Here is a 24,880-nt window from a genome sequence, read left to right on the forward strand (position 1 = left end):
GAAATTGTAATGTCAGTGAGAGTCAGAAGCTTGATGTGGAGTATACAATACCTGAAATCAAGATATCACATTTCCACCAAGTACATGTGAATGTAGTAAAATCAAAGAGTGAAATTCACATACTGTGCTAATGACCCATTACTGATGAGTGATATCAAGAGAAGTGACAATTTTAATGATTTATTAAAGATTTTAACTGATATGGTAAATAAAAAACACCAATAAGAATATTTTTCCTAAGAGTGAAAAAGGGGCAATTGTGAAACCTATTGTTAAGGGTAAGATACATCCCCAGTGCTTAAGTTCTTTTAGACCAGTATTCAATCTGATGTTTCTGTCAGCTTCTAGAAAAAGTCATTCTTGATCAGTTAATGGAACATCTCCAGTTACTGAATATATTACCTGATAATTAGTCGGCCTATAGATGTCTTTATTCAACAAAGACTAGTCTTTTCTCTGTTGTAAACAATCTGCTTGTACACAAGGATGAAGGCAAGTGTAGTGTTCTGATTTTACTTGAATTGAGTGCTGCATTTGCTACTGTAGTGCACAATGTATTACTGTAAGAACACTGTAATTGAAGGTGAAGCACTTAAATATTTCAGGAGTTATCTTGAAAACAGATTTCATTGTGTACTGGGCCCTATTCTCTTCCGTGTGTACACATGGAGTTGACTTTAAACTATATGCCGATGATAAACAGTTTTATTTGACATTGGATGAAGTAGCAAATACTGAAGTAAGATAGGTATAATAATGAAAGATGTGGGAAAATGGATGAACTCCAAACAACTTCAACAAACTCACTTCAGCTCTGTATACTCTAGACAAGCCTGCAACAATCCTTCTCTGCACCAAATCTTCAATGGGACTATGGACAGAATTTCCCCAAGTTTGGAGCAAATTCATAATAGGCTCAAGGCACTCGACTCGAGACTTCAACATGGGACCAGACGGTATACATCACACTCTTCTCAGATCCTGTCCTGCTATTGCTCTTCCATTGCTCCTATTTCAAAAGTCGCTCACCATGGGAAAACTACCAATGGACTGGAAAAATTCCACCATCATACAGATTTTCAAGAAGGACTCCCACTATACTCCACTTAACTACAGACCTATCAGCCTCACATCTGTCTGCTGCAAAACACTGGAACGATTCATCTCTGAAGCACTGTACAATTTTCTGGACTCTAATGGTATTTCAAATGACCAATATGGATTCCGTCAAGGCAGAACAGTCGATGACCAGCTACTACTTGTATGTAATGATGCCACTGCATGGCTGGATGCTGGATATATAGTCGATGTTGTGCTCTTCGATTTTAGTAAAGCCTTCAACGTAGTCAACCATTCACTCATAGACAAACTGAGACTATTGGGAGTACGCAGCCCATTGCTGTCATGGATCATAGATTTTTTACTTAGTCGCACAATGCAAATCTCAGTTTCAGGATTTACCAGCTCCTCCAGAAATATCCTCAGTGGGGTCCCCCCGGGCTCAGTCTTGGGCCCCTTATTGTTCCTAGTGTATATTAACTCCCTGCCAACATATATCCACTTAAAATGCAAATTCTTCGCGGATGATATGAAGATCTACTTTAAGCTACAAAGAAACTCAAGTTCCCCTTCGGCTGAAGACATAGGAATCTGCCAGAGGGACATACAGTATACAGAGTTGCTGACTCCTGGGGCCTGCGCTTCAACCTGGACAAATGTGCTGTACTACATTGCCAAAGAGGCTAAACAGACATCAACCCAGGTCCCCAGCATCATTATATAATGGACACCATTGCCCTCTCTGTTGAGACTGCACATAAATACTTGGGTATCACAGTTGATTGTAACTTGAAATTCCATACTCATATTTCAAAAACTGTAAAGAAGGCAGCAGGTCTAGCAAATAATTTACTAAAATCAACACTATCGTGACAAGGACTTCATGGTCACCCTGTTTAAATCCCACATCCGACCACTGTTGGAGTTTGGATCCACTGTATGGAACACTGGATACCTAGGTGACTTTACACTCCTGGAATCTACACAACGCAGGTGGACTAAACAAATAATTGGAATGGCAGAGCTTAGCTATGCAGACCATCTGCCAACTTTAGATCTTTATTCAGTCCGTGGCAGATTAATCAGGGCAGATCTCATAAAATGTTGGAAAAATTTTCACGAGCAGTCTTCTATTTCACCCCAAGATCTTTTTTCTTTATCTCCAACAACACACGCCAGGGGTCACAGATTTAAGCTAGCCAAAACCCCATACATCTAGAGTGCAGATGCAGATTTTTTAGTGTCAGATGTATTGACCTCTGGAACTCCCTGTCTGATAATGCCGTTAGCTGTGACTCTATTACATCTTTCAAAAAACACCTTCACATACAGTCGGGCCAAACATTCTTTGAATATGTTGATTAATCATTATTCAGATATTCCTTCCTAGCTGTCTACTTTCTGTGCACATGGCGCACAACTCAGCCCTTTACCCTATACTTTTCTATTCTGATGTATATTGAACAAGGGCTGGCGTGCCAGCAAGATGTGGGCTATCCGTGTACTCAAAGCATATCTCCCTCGAGCAGTATGCTAGTCTAGAACAAGAAGAATTGGGCAAAATTTTAGTTATGCACATCTATGCGATATAGCAAAAGAAAATTATCAATCTTGTAAATTATAATACATCAATGTAAAGTGTGATTTTCTTAGTGGAACTCAATAACAAAAAAGTTGCTAAAACCTATTCACTAATAAAGTCATGGCAGTTGAATGATATCCCATGTTTGTTTTGATAGATGCTGAGGTCAATGAAATGAAAGGACACTAAATCTGTCTATTCTAACCTACCTATCCTACGTAACCTAACCTACATTTAGTAATTCAGTACCTCAAATTCTAAAGATCATCCAGGTCATTGCCATGGATGCTGATGGCCTGTGATTATTGTTGCACCTCAGGCAATTAACTGATGAAGGCAGAACCCTGTGTTCTCTCATAAAGTCCAGGGAAGTCCTATTGTTTTTGAAACAGCACTTATTAACATCACCTGGAGTTGGAGAACACCTGGCCCAACACATGAAAGCCATCGTCTAATTGACAGTGACTGGACAGATGACAGCATAGCATCTGGATTGTATCCTAGTGCCTTCATCAGCAAATTTGCTTGAAGCAATTTTTTTTTCCCGCCAAGAAAATCACATACTACGTTCATGTATTATAATTTACAAAAATAATATTTAATTTTCTAATGCTATATTGCATTGGTGTGCACAACTAAAATAACACCAAGAACTGTGATACCTTGATAACCTTTGAGAATGTAATCAAGACCCATTTATTCAAGAAAGCAAATGATGTTATTGATATGTGCATTAATGATAATTATCGATGTTGATACTGTATCTATGACAGCCCAGTGGAGCATAGCATAGCCAGAGGACTGGGGCCTGGAACTTCAGCAGTGGTAAACAGTAAGATGCTTGTCAGTCTCACGGCTGAAATTCTGAGTATTTTGAATCCCATTCACATAAATACCATGATTAGTAATATTGATAGCAATCATTTTTTAAACTGAGCGAACATCTTTAAATTTCCCAAGAGTTAGGCTAGGGTTCACAACTGCAATTCTTACCTATATCCACATCAAGCTCTTAGTATTCTGAATATTTCAAATACCACATATAAGTAATGCAAATTAATAGTTATTTTCATGAAAATTAAAACAATTTGACAGTCAAACAACTTGGTATATTAGATATTTGCCAGTCTCACACCTTCAGTTCTTATCTATATTAGCAAGTTGTAATCATTCTGAGTAGTCTAAACCCCATATGTAAATACCACAAATTAATAGTATCACCAATGGAGATTTAAAAATAATACTGGTAAATACCCTCTAAATTACCTAATTTTACATTTACTTGATTTTTATGGTGCTTCCATTAGCTTTTGAAATATAACATCAGTATACAATGTAAACTGCTTCCTAGTTCCTATTATTTTCATTTATCCAAACCCAAAGAAAGTTTAAACCTCGCCCCCCCCCACTGGTGCAGCCATACCCCTCCACAATTTTTGAAACCCTGGGCTTCTTTCAACGCAGTAATATCTAATTTTATCTCATTACTGACCTACAGTATTCTTTCCAAAGTACTCAACACCAAAACAGCTACAAACATAATTGCCTCCAACTTCTAGCAATCAATGCAACCATGTAGACTGTAGTTACCTGGCAAACGACTTAAAATGACTTTTATATTACCTGTGTATAGGTACGCGCGAAAAACAAGCGTGACGTCACTATCGCGCCGTTATTGTTTACAACGCCATCTTTTGCGACCCATTTGATTTTGTATCGCTTAGTTTGAATGCTTTGAACGTTCATCGCATGCGCAGGGTATTCAAATTATCTTGTTATTACACAAGTGTATGCCCAAATCTTTCAAAGAAAACAAATATTCACCGATTCCAACGCAAATTTGGTTATCAATCTTGTCAAATTAGTTTTTCGAGTGAAAATATTAAGGTAAGACATTAATAACATACTCCTGTAATGTAAGAATGTTGTTTTTTAACCTATTTTCTTCCATATATGAGCAGCTCAAGATCGTTGGGCAATATACACTTGGTGATTTTTTGACCCAAAAATCTTCACATGCCAAGTTGCATGTCAATTGGGCCAGTGGTTCGGATGTTATCATTATTTCCAATTTGACAACAGTTGCCATGGTAACATGATAGGTGTTAGTAAGAATGGTATAAGAAGGCCCTGCAATGTTAATGACATGCTCAGGAGAGTCTAAATTGACAACAGAATGGTATAAGAAGGCCCTGCAATGTTAATGACATGCTCAGGAGAGTCTAAATTGACAACAGTTGCCATGACAACGTGATAGGTGTTAGTAAGAATGGTATCAGAAGAAGGTCCTGCAATATTATTGACATGCTCAGGTGTTTTATTGACTCATAAAACCTAGATATGCCAACTTGCATGCGAGTTGGGCCAAGGGTTTGGTTTTTATTGATGATAATCTGAAAATTGACAACTTCATGGTTGCCATGAAAAGGCAAATATGGTATGATGGAGATGTCTTACATTGTTTTTGACATGCTCATGTGATTTGTTATCCTTAAAACCCATTTATTCCGAATTTTAATAAAATTGGACCAGTGGTTTAGAGTTAATGTGTATTTCTTTACCGAAATATTTACAAATGACCACCCTTAATTCTAACACTTTGCTATGGTGAAGTCCAGCCAAAAATGCAGGCTAAAAAATAACTAAAAAAAATCGTATCTCCCTTATTTTTTGAGCCATTTCAAAAAACTAAAAAGCATTTTGTTTCTAATAAAATTACCTTTCATGTGCAACAATAATTTAAGGGTTAAAAGAAAAATGAAAATTTTGTGCCCGTACCTACTGTGTAGCTTCCCTTTTTGGTTTCAATCTTTGTGAACTTTCAACATTTCACAAATAATGTCCAAGGAATTTCAAATAGTCTTGAACCCGCGAGGACACTTTTAGAAATGGCTTACCGGGTTCAAGTTTTGTATACGATGTCCTATTTACTTCCATCTATAACACGCAGCACGCGCTTCAATTTGGTTTAATTTACTAAAATATTGACATCGCCTATAGTCAGTTTTCCGTTCACTTCGTTCATCAATTTCAGTCCTGTTTCCATTATGTAAATATTTTCATATTTATCTTCTATGTTTACTTTTTCGAATAGACATTTCACTGCAACTCGATCTTCGTTAGTAATTTCTTCCTTTAAATTATTTTTACTTCTCTTTCAGTAAATCGTGAAGTGCCTCATTATTACAGAGTTTGCACATCTTTTCTTCCTGGATTTTCGTTCTCTGCCATAGTTTTAGGGTGTTAAAGATTATATGGACAAGGTTGCCTGAATTTATTTTAGTTAAGCCCTTTACTTGTGCTCTTGAAATCATTACAGGTTTTGTTAGTTTAGAAGCGGGAATGAAGGCGTTCCAAAACAATTTCAGTTGTAATGTCGTACATTTATTATATTTATTATTTGATACTTAGTGAACTATTGATATATTAAGATATTATAAAAACTTTATTCATTATTTGTCATACTCAAGGATAATTAAATTTGTTAAATTTGTTAAGTATCTGTATGTTGGAGAACTTTTATAAGACTCTATTGTTGTTATAAGTAAATAGACAATTTAAAAAAGGAAAGCCATTAGTTTCATTGCCACCACCCGAGAATATATATATATATATAATATATATATATTATATATATATGTACAAACTGCAAAGGTGAAGATCTTGAATAAGAAAGGAGATATTTTTCACGCCAAATTACTCTGACAGTGGTTGTGATCGCACATGTTACTTATAACTGTGTAGAGAAATGTGAACCCGTTTGGGTTACTAGAACTGAAGTTCCTTGTAGTAGTTTTGGTGGTCATACCTCTGGCAAGGACATACAAAATGATGTATACAAATTACAGGTGTTGATTGATAAAGGGGAACCTATTCCTAATTATGCTGCAAGCATTCCCAAAATACGTAACCCACTAGTAACACTAGAAGTTCCAGCCCCTGTATTAGCTCTTCCTGGAACCTGGCTCTTGCCTGCCGATGCTGTAAATAGTCCTGGATCTAGGCAAGGAGTCTGCCCTCAACACCTTTCTCCACCAAGACGGTCAGGATGGCATGAGGGTTTGCCAATTCGAATGCCTTCTCCAAATCGAGGTAAACAACCACAGTGGGGCGGTTATTAATCCGGCTCAGCAGGGCCATGATGCTGTCGGCGGTTCCAACTCCCGGCGTGAAACCGAAGATGTTAGGGAGGAGGGGTCCAATGCGCCACACGAGGCGGGTGAGCACCGTTCGTTCTGCAGTCTTGGCCGTGCAGTTCATCAGGGAGATGGGGCGGGACTTGATGGGATCCCTAGGTTTAGGAATAGGTTTTATGTCGGTCACTTTCCACGCCCCCGGGAGGCGTCCCGCCAGCTATGAGTGGTTAATCAAGGGTAGAATAGACGCCTAGCCTGTTGGTCCGGCGTGGGCCAGCATCGTGTAGGTGACTTGATCCGCCCCTATGTTGGTGTCCCGGCTTCTCTGAGCTCGGATGAGATGACGTGGAGTGAAAGGCTTGTCCGTCACGTCGGGTCTCTCCCGAGCGATGTCATTGAGTCTGTCCCTCTCTGGTCTCAGCTGTTGCTGTAAAGTTTGAATCTCCGCAGGTAGCCGGGCAGTGGCACCGCGTGTGGCGAACATGTTCACCAACCTTTCCGACTCCTGTCGTGGATGCGGGTGGGCCGGAGGTCGTGATGGTCGCTTGCCGGAGGTCATCCTCAGCTTGGACCATAGGACAGACAAACCAGTGTGCTGGTTGAAACTTGCGCACCACTCCGTCCACTTTGACTCTCTGACTTTGGACGTGATTTCTCGAGCGTGTTTCACTACTTCCCGAAGGAGCTCAAAGTTTGCGGGGCTGGACCGCTTCTTATACAGTTCACGGTGGCTATTGTCGGAGTTCCTCGTTATAGAAGTACCAGTCCTTACGGTATTGGCAGGCCTGCTTCCTTGGGATGGAGGCACCCGCTGCCCTCCCCATAGCAGCAGATGGGTCTCTCTCACGTTCATCTAGGTCCTCCGGCGGCTCATACGCCTCCCACCATTCTTACAGGACAGCTTGGAACTTGGACCAGTCTGCTTACTAAATGTTCCAGCGTGGAGGTGGAAGTGGCGTTCGCGGAACGATGGCCCTCATGATACTGGTGGCGGGATAATGGTCGCTAGTTAATGTGGGGTGGAGCCGCCATATGGCACCAGGAGCCACGTCCTTTGAGACAAAGGTGAGGTCCATTCTTCCGCCTCGGATATGAGTAGCATCCCCGGTGTTGAGGAGGACAGTATCCGGTAGTTCTTTCATGACAGTAGCCAGGTGTCGCCCTGTGGAGTTGGTGGAGGACACAGACTTTAGCAGTGGGTGGTGTGCGTTGAAATCTCCGCCCACGACGACGCTGCCGTGTATAGCAAGTGAGAGTACTTCATCCAGCTGCAGCATTCCACCCGGTTGTTTGTGAATGTTGTAGACGGTGAGCGGAAAAACCGCAGAGAAGGAGTTCTCTGGCCAACACCTCCACACATTCGCCGCAGTGCACAGGGTCAGTGATCCTGTGACGAGGGAGGCTGCTCCGTACTGTCATCATGCAAAAATTACGTGACTTGCTTGTTACCTCGTTACCAGAATTGCTGGAGGTTTATAAGATGTAAAACAGATTGAAAACATCTACGTTTCACAGTATGATTTTAATGTTTTATCAAACTCGGGCTATACAAGGAGTCAGATGTTTGTCCATTGTGTTATTTCTTAAGAAGCACTGCTGGGCGAAACGTTAGATACACTGGATCCCATATACTGGTTTTGGCCGCCTCTCTCCAACATGACTAAGCTTCTTAAAGCATTCTACAGGCAATAATCCAAGTGTTTCTTTGCATATCATCATTCTGATGGGGGGTAGCAGACATAAGTTGCTTGTAGCCAAAATGCGTTTCCACAACTGGTGCTTCTTCAGCGGCAGAAAAGTATCAAGAGAGTATTCTATTACACTTCCCTGTGACGTCAGACTCTGAGGGACAAGTAAATAATCCAACATCATACAACGACATGTTGGACTGGAGAAGTGGTCACCGCCGTCGCGACACCAATGGCGGCCAGGAGTCACCGTCTGGGTTTAGGGTCGGGTCACCAACACTTGGAGCAAGACCAGCAAAGCAGAAGCATCGCTCAACAAGGTACATATCACAGCCGAGGTGGCTGACGAATTATATGTAGTTCCTTTTTATGTCTGTTTTACCTTTTGTTTCGTTTGCGTCCTTCCAAACCCAGTATGAGAATAAAACATATAGTCTTAAGCCCTTTCATTTCTCTTACGTGTTTGTCAGATTATCAGGCCAACTATCACCACCTAGTTCCAGTTTGCCGGCCATGTTGTAAAGGTCTATAAATAAAGGAGTCACCCATTAAGCAAGACCTTTATTCAAAACATTTTATCTAATATTGAGACATAATGAGCTACAAAAACGTTTTAATAATGTGCAGTAATGTTAATATTATTCAATGTGGAAACAATCATGACAACAAACATCATTTCACTTCACTCCAACCTCCAGATCGTCACCATTGCCTACAAATATTTCATAAGAATTGCATCCTCAGTTTCCTACATACATGCACTGCATTCCATAATACATTATGCATCTTCACTAACAATGCTGTCAACAACATATTAACACAAACATCAGAGCGTTATTCAAGGGGCACGGGATTGCGGTTTGATGTGCAATGTGGTGAGTCGTATGTAATTTCAGTCTCATGCATGTTCAATACCGTGTATATCCCTCCCCGTGGAATCCTATGTAGAAAGCAAGACACATTCCTCACAGTATTTATCCATGTATTTGAAAAAAAAATCATGTTAAACAATATGTTAAAAAATCCTACAATTAGCAAATTGTCAACACCTGAAATGACAACTTTACATATTGTCTGCATGAAAGAATTTGTTAAAGATAGTATCAACCTATGGTAGACCACAAATCATGATGTCTAGAGTCATCTTCCAACAAGAAACGTCCACAAAAGCTGTACATTGCAAATAACCTAACAAATAAGATATTCACAAAAAAACTACAACCACCATTCCTAACATGTCCTACATCCCAGCAGATGTCAAGGAATAGAATAAGGAGGACAATGTCCTAGAGTTTGGCACAATGTCAATGCTCATAAATGCTGCCCAAGTTTTACTGAAGACAACATGGAGACCCAATGTAGCTAGCATCAGTCCTTGGGCCTTTCCACAGATCTCTCTGGAAAGAAACCTTGCAATATTGTCTTTGTTGCAATGGGGTCAAGCTTTCTATGTCACTGGCAGAAAGTAGCAGGAGAGTAGTCATCGTTTATCATTTTTTTTTTTTTTTTGAAAATGTGCAAGAAATAATCTATAAGTTAACAAAGAATCTGAGCCCAGACCGGAGAGTTTCAGTCCACAGTACATCGTTTAGTACCACCGCCGCAAACAGGTCCTTCCAACGGACTCTACCATATATGATCCAGACCCACTGGAATGCCTAACGATGACAATAATGACAATAAGGTGGAACCAATCATGGCAACAAACATCATTTGGGTTATACACACTATTCACAGAATGTAGCAAAAGGATCCCCCATCACAGAATAGCAATAGTGCTGAATATGATTATTTGGTAAATAATGCATTCCGCCCCGCCCCCCACCCAAAAAAAAAAAAAAAAAAAAAAAAAAAAAAAAAAAAAAAAAAAAAAAAAAAACTGGTTTAATGTTATGCATCATGCGGGTTAGCTAAAATTGCACATCAATGGCATCATTTCCAATATATATTCATATACAAACACACAAATTTATATATATATATATATATATATATACACACACACTATGGGAAAGGTGGAGGGGGAAACACGGGTTTTTATCTGAATATAGTTTATTCCTGACCGGTTTCGCTTACAATAGCTTCTTCACACACAAAATTACCGCAGGAGAAAGAACCTAAAGACAGTATGCAATTTTGTATAATTACATCCTAAGACGCATTACATAGGAGAAGGGTTTGAGAAGGTTAATTACGAAATCAAGGAACGCAGACAGCAGAAAACAAAATGGGGACCAATATTGACATGAATAAGGAGAGGCGCATGACTTTACCTTCCTTCTACATAATACTAGGTCGGTATGGCGGGTACATTTTCATAAAACAATCAATCATCAATTTATCATTTTTTAAATGCCCAAAAGTCATGTTCATTTCTTTTTTGTATGTGTGCATTACATTAAGCATGATTAAATCACGTTTATCTCAAGCATCCTGAAGAACCTCGCTATGTCTTAGATCAGTCGATGTGGTGATTGTTTAATGCTTTGTATTGAAACTAAGAATTATTTTCTTGGATAGATCTCACATTATGTCTATGGTTAAAACTCTTTGTTTTTTAAGGTTTTCCCAATTTGCACTGAATAAAGTTTAGAGCAGTTATGACACGAAATCTTGTTAGGTGGGCTATTCCGGGTCTTTTTGATGGTGTTGTATTTCAAAACTATCCTAACATTCAGTTTCTTTACAACATTTACAACTCCAAGAAAACCTTCATGAAAAGGGATAACCAAATTCATGGTTAGTTTTTCACTATTCTAAAGAAAAAATCCTAACTGGTGTTACGACAAACATCTGCAATGAGATTTGTGAGCCTATTACTTCTATACCTCCTTACAAAATGAGTCACCAATGTATGCAAATGGTAATCGATTTCGTCTCGACTGACCCCTTTCAACCCTAAGAAGGAGAGTGGGGGTGGCGGAGTTTCGCTGCACAGCGAGTTCCCGGCCATGCCAAACCAGCCTGGCTCCCTCAAACATTTGACTTATTAACCCGTGGGTGTATAAACCTAAACTTCTCCCTCCATCGAAAACAAAACAAAATCTTACATCTACTCACCACTGTGAAACACACTAACCCCGCGCCACCAAGACGGTACAATGAAACGTAACTGAAACGAAACCACACGTACTCTTATCAATATTTTCGACGAGTAGGGGGCTTCTCTCGGCCGAAATAATGTCGTCTGTCGAATAGCTGAACTACTACATTTCTAAACGCAGCAAAAGGTTACGCCTTAGATTTTTACAGGCCAAGTTAATTTATTCGCGGCATAACAAAAGGTCATATTGTACCATGCATTTCATTGTAGTCTTTCTACTTCGAATATGCATCTCTTTTTAGTAAGGATATACTTTCTCCGTATACATGAAGTGTAACAGGGTTACTGTGTTGACATTAATGTTCATAATTTGACAGAAACCTGCAACACAAAAGTCATTTGAAAGACTTTTTTTTTTATCTTACGTGGATCTCTTGTTTGGGGAAGTTACAATTAAAATGTCACACACGGAAAAGCTTTCTCCCCTGTGTGGGTTCTTGTGTGTTTCCGGGAGTGATGTTGTCATGACAGTTGTCGGGTAAATGTTACACTTGGAAGGTTTCTCTCTTGTGTGGGTCACCGCATGATGCGTCGCAAATGTCACACTGAAGGGTTTCCTCCCGTGTGGGTCCTCATGTGACACCCAAGATCACATTTCGTTATGAAAGCTTTGTCGCAAAATTCACACTAGAAAGGCTGCTCTCCTGTGTGGGTCCCCACGTGCTTTGTGAGATTACCCTTTGATCTGAAAGCTGCATCACAAAAGTCACACTTGAAAGGCTTCTCTCCTGTATGGGTCAAGTGACACCTAAGATTTTACGTACTTGTGAAAACTGTGTCGCAAAGGTCCCAATGGAAAGGCTTCTCTCCTGTGTAGGTCATCACGTGACGCCAAAGATTTGTCTTAGTTGTGAAAGCTGCGTCGCAAAGGTCACAATTGAGAGGATTCTATCATGTGTGGGTCATCACGTGACGCCGAAGATTTGACTTACTTGTGAAAGCTGCGTCGCAAAGGTCACACTTGAAAGGCTTTTCTCCTGTGTGGGTCATCACGTGACGTCCAAGTTTTGACTTGCTTGTGAAAGCTGCGTCGCAAAGGTCACACTGGAAAGGTTTCTCTCCTGTGTGGGTCATCAAGTGATATCGAAGTTTTGACTTATTTAAGAAAGCTGCGTCGCAAAGGTCACACTTGAAAGGCTTCTCTCCTGTGTGGGTCATCACGTGACATCGAAGTTTTGACTTCCTGGTGAAAGCTGCGTCACAAAGGTCACACTGGAAAGGTTTCTCTCCTGTGTGGGTCATCAAGTGATATCGAAGTTTTTCCTTCCTTGCGAAAGCTGCATCGCAAAGGTCACACTGGAAAGGCTTCTCTCCTGTGTGGGTCATCATGTGACATCGAAGAGTTGACTTACTTTTGAAAGCTGCGTCGCAAAGTTCACACTGGAAAGGTTTCTCTCCTGTGTGGGTCATCATGTGACATCGAAGATGTGACTTACTTTTGAAAGCTGCGTCGCAAAGGTCACACTTGAAAGGTTTCTCTCCTGTGTGGGTCATCTCGTGATATCGTAGATCTGACTTTGTTTTGAAAGCTGCTGTGCAAAGGTCACACTGGAAAGGCTTCTCTCCTGTGTGGGTCATCTGGTGATTTTTGAGGGATCTTTTCGCAGTGAAAGCTGCGTCGCAAAGGTCACACTGGAAAGGTTTCTCTCCTGTGTGGGTCATCAAGTGATACCGATGATCTGGCTTTCTTGTGAAAGCTTCATCGCAAATGTCACACTGGAAAGGTTTCTCTCCTGTGTGGGTCATCACGTGACGTTGAAGAGTTGACTTACTTGTGAAAGCTGCGTCGCAAAGGTCACACTTGAAAGGTTTCTCTCCTGTGTGGGTCATCACGTGACATCGAAGAGTTGACTTACTTTTGAAAGCTGCATCGCAAAGGTCACACTTGAAAGGTTTCTCTCCTGTGTGGGTCAACATATGACATCGAAGTTTTGACTTACTTATGAAAGCTGCGTCGCAAAGGTCACACTGGAAAGGCTTCTCTCCTGTATGGGTCATCACGTGACATCGTAGTTCTGACTTTGTTTTGAAAGCTGCGTCGCAAAGGCCACACTGGAATGGTTTCTCTCCTGTGTGGTTCATCACGTGACGTCCAAGACTTACCTTTGTTGTGAAAGCTGCGTCGCAAAGGTCACATTGAAAAGGTTTCTCTCCTGTGTGGGTCATCACGTGACGTCCAAGACTTACCTTTGTTGTGAAAGCTGCGTCGCAAAGGTCACATTGAAAAGGTTTCTCTCCTGTGTGGTTCATCACGTGACGTCGAAGACTTGCTTTTCTTGTGAAAGCTGCGTCGCAAAGGACAAAATTAAAAAGTTTCTCTCATTTGTGGTTCATTATATACCTTTTGAGACTACTCTTGTGGGATATGTCTGCATCACGTTAGCCACAATGTGATATTTTTTCTCCGGGGTTAATAGCTAATGTATAGAATTTAAGATCAACTTTTCTAGCAAAATCTGGATTGTCAAATCCTGCGCCTGAAAATAAAGATTAAAGCTTCTAAATGTCTGTAATCCTTTGTAGATAATGAGAAATTTATTGAATATAAAATTGGAATTAAAAATCAAAGTGTTTAAACATCGAAATACGTATAAACACACTATGATAAATCCATATGTCGCAAGGAATACTGAGAAATAAACAGAATAATATGTTTGCTGTCATTTGACACTACTAACACCCTCCTACCAAATGCCCTCCTACACTCCTAGCAGAGACAGCCAAGTCTGTTGTCATTTGAAATAAGTGTGATAATCTGTAAGTAAAACTACCAATCTAAGTTCCATATTTTGGCAAGAATTGGTCCTACATTGTCACAGGAATTTCGTGACAGACAAACGATGACAGACACAGACACTGCTCTTTCTCCCATCCGTGCATGTGCAAGATCTGCATTGACCCACGTTTCAATAACAATGTAAGGATTCATGTTTGTGTTTCATTCTGTTTCTAGTTTATACATTTACCTATATCATTGTTTTTGTACGAGTGTATAAATCCCTCATCTACTACTTAGAGTTTGATCCTAAGTTATATGTGTTCCGATTCCCTTTTATAATACTTGACTGTTTATATTTTGTTACTGCCCACTGACGCCTGGCATAGAGATACCTGTACTTATGATTTTGAGCCATGCCAAACCCATGTAAACATGGTGAAGATTAAAGCTAAGAAACCAACTGCCTTGTTTGGGAATTACCCCGCCATAACAAACAATCCTAACATCAGGGCGTGAAATAATTGTGGGATGATTTGTTGGTTTGTGTGGGAAACGTTGGAATGAATTGCTGTTCGAGTGGTCACTAGAGGGGACAGTGGTGTCATCGGCCCGGACAGTGGGAAGTCCCGGGGTTTGATTACTGGGCGGTGCCAGCCTTTCAGTGACGCTCCCGTCTTACAATTGTTTGGTTGTTGTGTTGGGTGACTTGAGAGCGTGGATTAATAAAGAAATCGATTATGTAGTTGGAATATATGGTATTCCAAGGAGAAACTAAAGTGGAGAGAAATGATTGGAATTGTGTGTGGAGAGGCAGATGGTGGTTACAAACAATCTCCACCGAAATGGTAGGTTGGGTAGTTATCGACCCAATGGATACTCGCAATAACCACTTTGGAGACCTTGTTCTAGCAAGTACTCAACAAACATGTATTACACGGCCTCTGCCAATAGTTTTGGCGTCTAAAACGGCTGAATATATTGAGTTCTTGGTGGCTGGGTACCAGAACGTGATATGGACAGAAGGGTGTCCTGTCACCTTTTTTGCTTTGTCACTGTATCTGTTTGCCCTTTCATGGCCCATGCTATCCAAAAAAATTGGAAGATGCCTCTTCCGATCATGACTTCCTGACATTTATTGAATGCCAGTCAAGACAATCACTGATAAATTTGAAGTGCATACCTATACAATATAGTAATAGAAAATCAAATATTGATTTTGTATCAACACAATATACGTTTTTCTCGGTGGAAAAAAAAAATTAAAGTGATACACTACCGAACGAAGCCACGACAAGCGCTTCGAGATGCCATGTTTTTGATAGATGCCGAAGTCGAAGAAATTAAAGTATGATAAATTGGTCTAACTTACCCTACGAGGTTAGGTACCCATCGCCATCGTCAAAATGACACTGATGGGACTGGACAGTAGAAATAAAGTTTCGAAGCTCTCGTGACAGCTCCATTCGGTAGTGTGCTTTAGCAAGATTTTTTTTCATTTCCGCCACGAAAAATATATATTACGTTTGTTTAGTGTAATTTACCAATTCAATATATAATTTTGTATTTATATATCGCGTAGATGTGCATTTCTTTGGCAAAAATAATTACTTAGTGCAGCATGTGAATGAATACAAATGGCATGAGAATGTACTCAGTCGACTGGTCGCCAGTTGCCAAAATATGTTAACTGGTGGAGGTGGTGAAAACAATACCTGTAGAGATCCACAATCACTCTTACCACGAATGAAAAAGATACACATATGTGATATCCGACTTCAGAAAAGATCATTTTACTGGTCTATATGAGCTTAATGTAATGGGCTGGAGGAAATCTGGGTGAAAAAAAAAATATGTTATCCAAAGTTACATTCCACTTAGAGGTATAAATCCTAATATTCGCATTTTTAATGTAGATTTGATCGTTTTCTATGTTCTGTTTCAATCAGAAATCACTTGTTTGTACTAGCCCCCACCTTCAACCACTGTCTGGGGAACACACTGTGAAATAAGCATTTTGAGTAAGAGAAGTTGTGCAAAGCCAGTAATTTACAAAAGAAACGACAAAATTGTTAGTATAAACTATAATACAAGCACATTCTTCCCCTATTCTTACCACACCTAACCTACACATTCTTTTTTATGGATTTTTTTTTTCCAGTGGCATGTGTATGCTTTGTTTCTTATGCATGATGCACGTTTTGAGGTTTGTCAATGTTCTTTCTCCCATCTAAAAGTCTTTTAACAAGGTTTGTAGTCCATACCAAAAATAATGTACCTGTTTAGGTGGATCAGCAATATACAACTTTTTGACAACAGCTGGACTTAAATAATTTGAGCCACTATTCTCAGCATCCTATTTGCATTCTCTGGGGCACAGATATAATGCTTAGATAATCTTCGTTCTCCACTTTCATTTTTCCCTGTAAGACACCGGTTCCCAACTTTTTTTGTCCCGTTCCCCCTTTTCCAGTCACTTTTTCACCTGTGGACCACCTTTTCCAGTCACTTTTTCACCTGTGGACCCCTACACTCCCCAATGTGCTTAAACTCATCTAATGTTAGCCTAAATATAATTAAAAGCAAGCCCCCAGTAATGAACAGGTTAATGAAATGGCTCTGACATGTTTACAAATTTCCATTTTCATTTATATAAGCATCTTCCCTATATAATAGCTGCAATAGCTGTATTACTATAAATAACAATATGAATTGATTATTGCGCTTACTATTGCCATAATAAAATAAAGGTTATTTATTAATTTTCTCTCTCGTATTCATATATCACTTATATTCATGACACTCATCATTTTAGGAGGCAATAAATCTTCCTGTCATCTCGCGGACCACTTATGACCATCCCAAGGGTCAAATTTGTCATGTGGGCCATGTGTTTGAGACCCCCTAGACCGTTAGCTAATGTAGAGCAATTCTAGCATTTTAGCATTCAGTTTTAAGGATTGTGTACAGTATTATGAATTTTATTCTGAGCTGCATGTCTCCTAATTACAGTATAATAAATCTAAAAATAAGTAGAAGCTCTATGGACCCCTTGAAATTCTTCCATGGACCCCTGGTTGGGAACCACTGTTGTAAGGTCTCCATAATGAGTGATATCCTAGCAATTTTAGTTATCTATTAAGTATGGTAATTACGGTTTAGCAAATACAAGAATGTCCGAGAACTTACTTGGTAGCGTTCTCAGACAATCGGTCTGAAATGATGTAGAACTTGAAGGCTTCTTATGAGAAGACATAAGAAGGTCCCTTGCTGACTGGTTTCAAGGGTGGTCAGACTGGTACCAGATCTCTGGGTGTTCTGCCAGGCTGACGATAGTGGCTATATTCGGCGGGACTCTTACGTGTTCGAAAAAAAAAAAAAAAAAAAGGTCGAAGCCATGGGTTAACTTTTACCTTAAGCAAATTCTCAAAGTTTCCCGATTTTTAAACTAAAATTACTTCATAGATTCAATAGATAAAAGGGTGGGGAGTTTAACTGTATCTTATTTAAAGTTATGATAGGAGTGGTTCAAAGTTTCAGGAAAGGCTCCTGAATCGAAAGAAATTAATACTTTGAGGGAAATCACCGAACCAAGGGAAGCACTAATGTTCCCAATAATAATTATCACATAAGAAAGAGCAAAGATTCATGAGATGACACCAGAGACTCGTACATTCTTACATGTAATTAGAGAGAACAAAAGAGGTGGTGGAATTGGAATTTTTCTCTATCAATCATTCAAGAATATTATGAAGAAAATGATGGTAAAATAGGAAACTTTTGAGTTAATAGAGGTTTGCTGTGAAATTGCTGGCAGGAAAAGTATGTTTATTGTAATATATTGGCCTCTGCATTCAAGAGTTAATATGTTTATTGAGGAGCTTTGCTTGTATCTTGAGTCTGTTGATATGGTAAGTGCTAATTTGTTTATCTGTAGAGACTTTAATATGTTTGAAGATGTTAAAAATTCTTCAGTCACAGCTTTTATGGAAATGATATACTCTTTTAATCTTAACAACAAAGTAAATGAGGTGACTTCGGAGGGTGGTCATGTATTAGATCTCATTTTTAGTGACTAATTATGATCTTGTTCAGAAGATGTGTTGATGAAGTATGCTGTAAGTCCCCTGTGCATAAACTTGTAACTTTTGAAATTACATATTTGAAAGAGCCAGTATCTAAAAAACTATTAGTGAATTCTGTCACATGGAGAATTTCTGAGGAAAAAAATAAAATATGTGAACACGAGTTAGTGGAATCTGGACAACATGTAACCTGTTACATAACAAGATCACAAGAGAAGAGAATGCACCTTGGTTTAATATTGAAATACTCAGGAAAAAAAAAACATATGAAGTTGCAAAGAACATAGAAAACAGTCTGGTGATGAAAAGAAAAAGGGAATACTATAGAAATAAGCTGTTAGAGACAGGATTAAATATTATTATCACACTGTATACCATGCTGGATAGTCTGACTGGAAATAAAAGAGTTATGAGGTTGCCTGATGGTTTGCTGATGCTGAATTAGCAAGTATTTTCTTGATTTCTTTGAAAAGAAAACTGAATATCTTATTAGAAATTGTAATGTCAGTGAGAGTGAGAAGCCTGATGTGGAGTGTACAATCCCTGAAATCAAGTTATCACATTTCCATCAAGTACATGTGAATGTAGTAATACCTATCACACAAAGAGTGAAATTCACATAATGTTCTAATAACCCATTACCAATGAGTGATATGAAGAGATGTGACAATTTTAGTGATCTATTAAAGATTGACTGATAGTGTTAATACAAACACCAATAAGATTATTTTTTCCTGAGAGTGAAAAAGGGCAATTGTGAAACCTATTGTTAAGGGTAAACTAGATTCCCAGTGTTTAAGTTCTTTTACACCAGTATCTATTATAACATTTCTGTCAAAGTTTCCCGAAAAAGTAATTCTTGATCAGTTAATGGAACTTCTCCAGTTAGTGAATGCAGTGCCTGAAAATCAGTCGGCCTATAGATGTTTTTATTCAATAATGAATACTTTTTGCTCTGTTGTACTGCGAATAGTCTAGAATCGAATATCCGCTCCTAAAGCCTGCCTATTCTCTCGGATTCCATCTAAAAATTGGCTTAGTCTATTTGTAAGGGTCTTGAAGAATACTTTATATACATTTGACAGCAAGCCCGGCCGATAGTTACTAAGGTCCCTCTGGTCTCCTTTTTTTCTATAAAGGAAAACCACTATAGCATTGGACCACCCTTCAGGAACGCTTTGTTGACGTAAGCACTGGATGTACAACTGGTCTAACTTAACCCATTCAACTCCGATGACAAGATGTCTTGTCATTTGGTCAAATAAAACAAAAAATCATAAAACACCAAAATGTTTGATCAAACACCAGAAAAATATGACGTCAGTCCTCGCTTCGCTGCGAGCGAAGCGAGGACTGACGTCATATTTTTCTGGTGTTTGATCAAACATTTTGGTGTTTTATGATTTTTTGTTTTATTTGACCAAATGACAAGACATCTTGTCATCGGAGTTGAATGGGTTATTATGAACTTCTTTCCCTGCTTCTATCAAAAGATCTATCGATATACCATCTTCCTCAGGTGCTTTACCTCGTTTCATATTTTCAGAGCAAATTCTACTTCTTCCTTTGTAATCTAACGTCTACACGTGAATTTACTAACTCAACTACGGTCCTCGACGAGTAAAGCTCTTGGTAGAATTCTCCTACTCTTTTTACCATTCTGTCTCCGCATTTAATGATCTCTCCATTTTTATCTTTCAAACATATCATTTGCTGTCTTCCAAAAGCATGTCTGCGCTCGTCCCTTTAATACTTTTACCTTTCCGAATAGTTTCCTCTATTTCATCCATGTTTCTCTTTCTTTTCTTTAATTTCTGCCTTTTGTTAAGCTTGTTTAGTTCGACTCTTTTTATTTCGTCTCATGTTTTTAATCTGCTTGGTCCTTCTTTTAATTAGGTCATTTGTAGCTTTGAAGTATTTGAAATTCCAAGATATCTTTGAACTTGAGAATACACAGTAAAAATACGTAGTAGGCCTATATCAATCTATGTATAGAAATTAAATAAATATTTCAATGATTTATGATTATTCATATACATCAAATGTCCATGTGGAAAACTATACCGTACATCACAACGACTTCAGTTCATATGTTGTATGATTTCATGAGGCCGAAATGAGTTATATTTGAGTTATTTTAAGAAATTCATAAGAGTTTACCTAAATGTACATGTCATTTGCTCATCTGTATCCTTTTAACTGTATCCTGACAACTGTATACTCATGATCCTGAATCTCAAAAGGTCAACTCCTGATAATGGAAAGTGTAATTCGATGTGACAATTTTCCCTCCCTTGAACCCTTGCAATACCACAATGATTAAATAAGAATCAAATCAAATATTGCATGAAATATTCTATTCACTATAAATAACATGATTTCATTGCACATAAATATTTTTTACATTACATCTTTTACAAAAATCATAGTTTGCGGAATCATAGTTATAAGAATGATCAAATCATATAGCACAGGAGACCAGCACATTATTCCAGCATCATATATAATGATAAAAGCATATAATCATAAGATAAAGACAACTAGTAAATTATAATAATAGCTAGTAGTAGAACTCATATTCCTACATCATTTAGTCATGACATAATTCTTATATTGTGTCCAACTCCACGTAAGAATTGAGGAGTATTTTTACGTCCATTTCCATAATAATCACAAAGTTTTTTTGATCATTTATATTTACCCAGAATGCCTCCCTTTCCTCTACGTTCTTCTCACAACCAGGCCCATACGCACTTACAAAAACCCACCTCTCCTTTCCCAGCTTCACCTTCATCCACATCAGCCTTGATGACACCTCCTTCCACTCTACTACCCGCTTACTTATCTCCTCACTTACTAGTGACGGGGGATGGGATTAGGAGTCCTACTACATGTGGCCCCATAAGGGGACATTCCTAAAAAAAAGGTATATATATATGTATATATATATATATATATATATATATATATATATATATACACACACACACACACACACACACACACACACACACACACACACACACACACACACACACACACACACACACACACACACACACACACATATATATATATATATATATATATATATGCAATAAAAACACTAGGAGCGTGTATCTGCGTGTATCTGCACTGAAGATGTAATTATACGAAAGCGCTCTGCTTCGTTAGTTTACTTTTCCTAGTGGTTACTTACGGATATACATATATATATATAAATATATATATATATATATATATATATATATATATATACATACACACACACACACACAGTGTAGAGTATAGCATTAATGTAGAACAATGTGCCAGTATAGGACAAAACATAATTTTAGGATATAATGTCGCTAGAGGACGAAATGTCACATTAGTATGTAATGTCATAGGACAAAATGTCGCAATGGGATGTAATGACAGTGGAGGACAAAAGATCACGATGGGAAGTAATGATAGTGGAGAACAAAATATCACGATAAGATGTAATGGTAATGGAGAAAATATCACGATAGGATATAATGTCAGTGAAGGACAAAATATAATTTTAGGAAGGGATACCGGACAGAATGTCAATGAAGGCCAAAATATCATGATAGGATGTAATGTCTCTAGAGGACGAAATGTCACATTAGGATGTAATGTCATAGGACAAAATGTTGCAATGGGATATAATGACAGTGGAGGACAAAAGATCACGATGGGAAGTAATGATAGTGGAGAACAAAATATCAAGATAGGATGTAATGATAATGGAGGAGAAAATATCACGGTAGGATATAATGTCAGTGATAGTGGAGAACATAATATCACGATAGGATGTAATGATAATAGAGGAGAAAATATCACGGTAGGATGTAATGATAATAGAGGAGAAAATATCACGTTAGGATATAATGTCAGTGAAGGACAAAATATAATTTTAGGAAGGGATACCGGACAGAATGTCAATGAAGCCCAAAATATCATTATAGGATGTAATGTCGCTAGAGGACGAAATGTCACATTAGGATGTAATGTCATAGGACAAAATGTCGCAATGGGATGTAATGAGAGTGGAGGACAAAAGATCACGATGGGAAGTAATGATAGTGGAGAACAAAATATCACGATAAGATGTAATGGTAATGGAGAAAATATCACGATAGGATATAATGTCAGTGAAGGACAAAATATAATTTTAGGAAGGGATACCGGACAGAATGTCAATGAAGGCCAAAATATCAAGATAGGATGTAATGTCAGTGGAAGACAAAAGATCACGATGGGATGTAATTATAGTGGAGGAAAAAATATCATGTACTTAAATGCTCGCAGTATTAGGAACAAATTTCAAGAAATACAGGCGTATGTCAAAAGCGAAAATCCCGATATGATAGGAATAACTGAGACATGGTTAAATGGTACAGAGTTCGAAGCTGAATTTAATATTGCGGGATTTAAATACTTTCATCAGGATAGAAACCACAAGAAAGGTGGGGGTGTTCTATTGTACGTTAAAAACAATGTTCATGCTTGTGTTTTAGAGAAAGTGAAACAGGATGCATATGATAGTTTGTGGGTTGAGTTAACCCAAACAAATGGACAAAATATGAATATAGTTGTAATATATAGGCCAAAGACATTATCATTAGCAGACGACCAACTGTTATTTCAAGAACTGTCTAGTTTCTGCAACCGGGATTTATTGATAATGGGTGATTTCAATTTTACTGACATTGATTGGATGACCCTTGAACATGGCCATATAGGTAGTCGCTTGATTGATTTTCTTGGTGACAATTACTTAATTCAGCATGTAAAAGAGCCCACAAGATATGGAAACTTACTCGATCTTTTGATCACTAGCCGCGAAAGCATGGTAACTGATGTAGAAGTCGGTGAATCTGTTGCAAATAGCGATCACAACTTAGTTAGATTCAAACTCCTAAACAATTTTAGAATAGATACTTGTGTTTCTAAAATACCTGATTTCAGTAAATCTCAGTTCATAGGACTACGTCAGGAGCTTCAGCTTACAGATTGGGAGGCAAAATTAAACGAAAGACCTGTAGATCAGATGTGGGAAATATTTCAAAATACGCTCACTAAGATGATTCAAACTTACATTCCTTTTAAGGACAGACGTCCCCCAAATCAGGCTCGCCCAAAGTGGCTCGACAAAGAAACTTAAAAAAGTATTGCTAAAAAGAGACAGGCTTATCAGAAATATAAGTGCTCGGGTGCATCTAATGACTATGAAAGTTATGTATCAATACAGAGAGATTTAAAAAAGACAATAAGAAAAAGAAAACGACAATACGAAATGAAAATCGCTTAATTATCCAAAGAGAATCCCAAAGAATTCTATAGTTACATTAGAGATAAAAAGGTTGTTAGGAATCACATTGGTCCACTATTATCTGCTGACGGTCAACTTGAATATTCAAATGAAGGAATGTGTAATATCTTAAACAATTATTTTAGCTCGGTATTCGTAAACGAAACACCTCAAAGTGAATTCCAAACTGAAACCTGTGAAAAGTCTGGGGTAAACTTGCTCACTACGGTAAATATAACAAAAGAAAAAATTAAAAAAGGTGTATAGACAAACTCAAATTTAATAAAACACCAGGGCCCGACGGTTGGCATCCAAGAATCTTAAAGGAAATAAAAAATGAGATTGTTGTTCCATTAGAAATTATTTTCAAGAAATCCATCATATCCGGAGATGTCCCAAGAGAATGGAAGCTAGCTAACGTTACTCCCATATTAAAAAAAGGTGACAAAAAGAAACCAAATAACTATAGGCCTATAAGTTTGACTTCAATCGTAGGAAAAATAATGGAAACTATCATCAGAGATGCTATCGAACATCATTTAGAAAGTAACCGTTTGATAAATGATAGCCAGCATGGTTTCAGACGGAAACGTTCTTGCGTGACTAACTTACTCGAATTCTACAACACAGTTATCTCGAATTATGACAAAAGAAACAATATAGATTTGATATATCTAGACTTTGCAAAAGCTTTTGATACCGTCCCACACGAAAGACTACTTACTAAATTAGCTTTGCATGGAATAAGTGGTAGCCTATTAGGTTGGACTAGTAATTGGTTGAAGGGTCGAAAACAGAGAGTTGTTTTAAATGGAAAAACTTCTGGATGGAAAAGTGTTGCAAGTGGAGTTCCTCAGGGTTCCGTTCTTGGGCCACTTCTATTCATAGTATATATAAATGATATAGACCATGGACTAAAATCTACTGTTTCCAAATTTGCTGATGATACAAAACTGTGCGGAGTGGCAAATGATCACTCAAACCAATTAGATATCCAAGAAGATTTAGATCAATTACAGCAATGGTCTGAAAAGTGGCTAATGAAATTTAACACAAGTAAATGCAAGGTAATGCACATAGGTAAAAATAACAGTAAGTACGATTACAAGTTATTTGGAAATTCGTTAACAAAAGTGGATAGTGAAAAAGATCTCGGCGTAATTATCAGTAACGACCTCAAATCATCCAAGCAGT

The 24,880-nt window shown here is 38.3% G+C and overlaps 1 protein-coding gene across 1 annotated transcript in view; it reads right to left on the reverse strand.

The window, feature by feature from the left end:
* Positions 1-5,527, reverse strand: part of LOC143030268 (uncharacterized) — a 31,219-nt gene extending 25,692 nt beyond the window's left edge. The window contains exon 1 of the mRNA XM_076193422.1: positions 5,420-5,527. The gene's annotated coding sequence lies outside the window, so the exon portion shown is untranslated. The remainder of the gene's footprint in view (positions 1-5,419) is intronic.
* Between the last annotated feature and the right edge of the window lie 19,353 nt (positions 5,528-24,880).

This window comes from Oratosquilla oratoria, chromosome 12, assembly GCF_046742065.1.
Source record: "Oratosquilla oratoria isolate Oo_2021 chromosome 12, ASM4674206v1, whole genome shotgun sequence".
Taxonomy (NCBI): Eukaryota; Metazoa; Arthropoda; class Malacostraca; order Stomatopoda; family Squillidae; genus Oratosquilla; species Oratosquilla oratoria.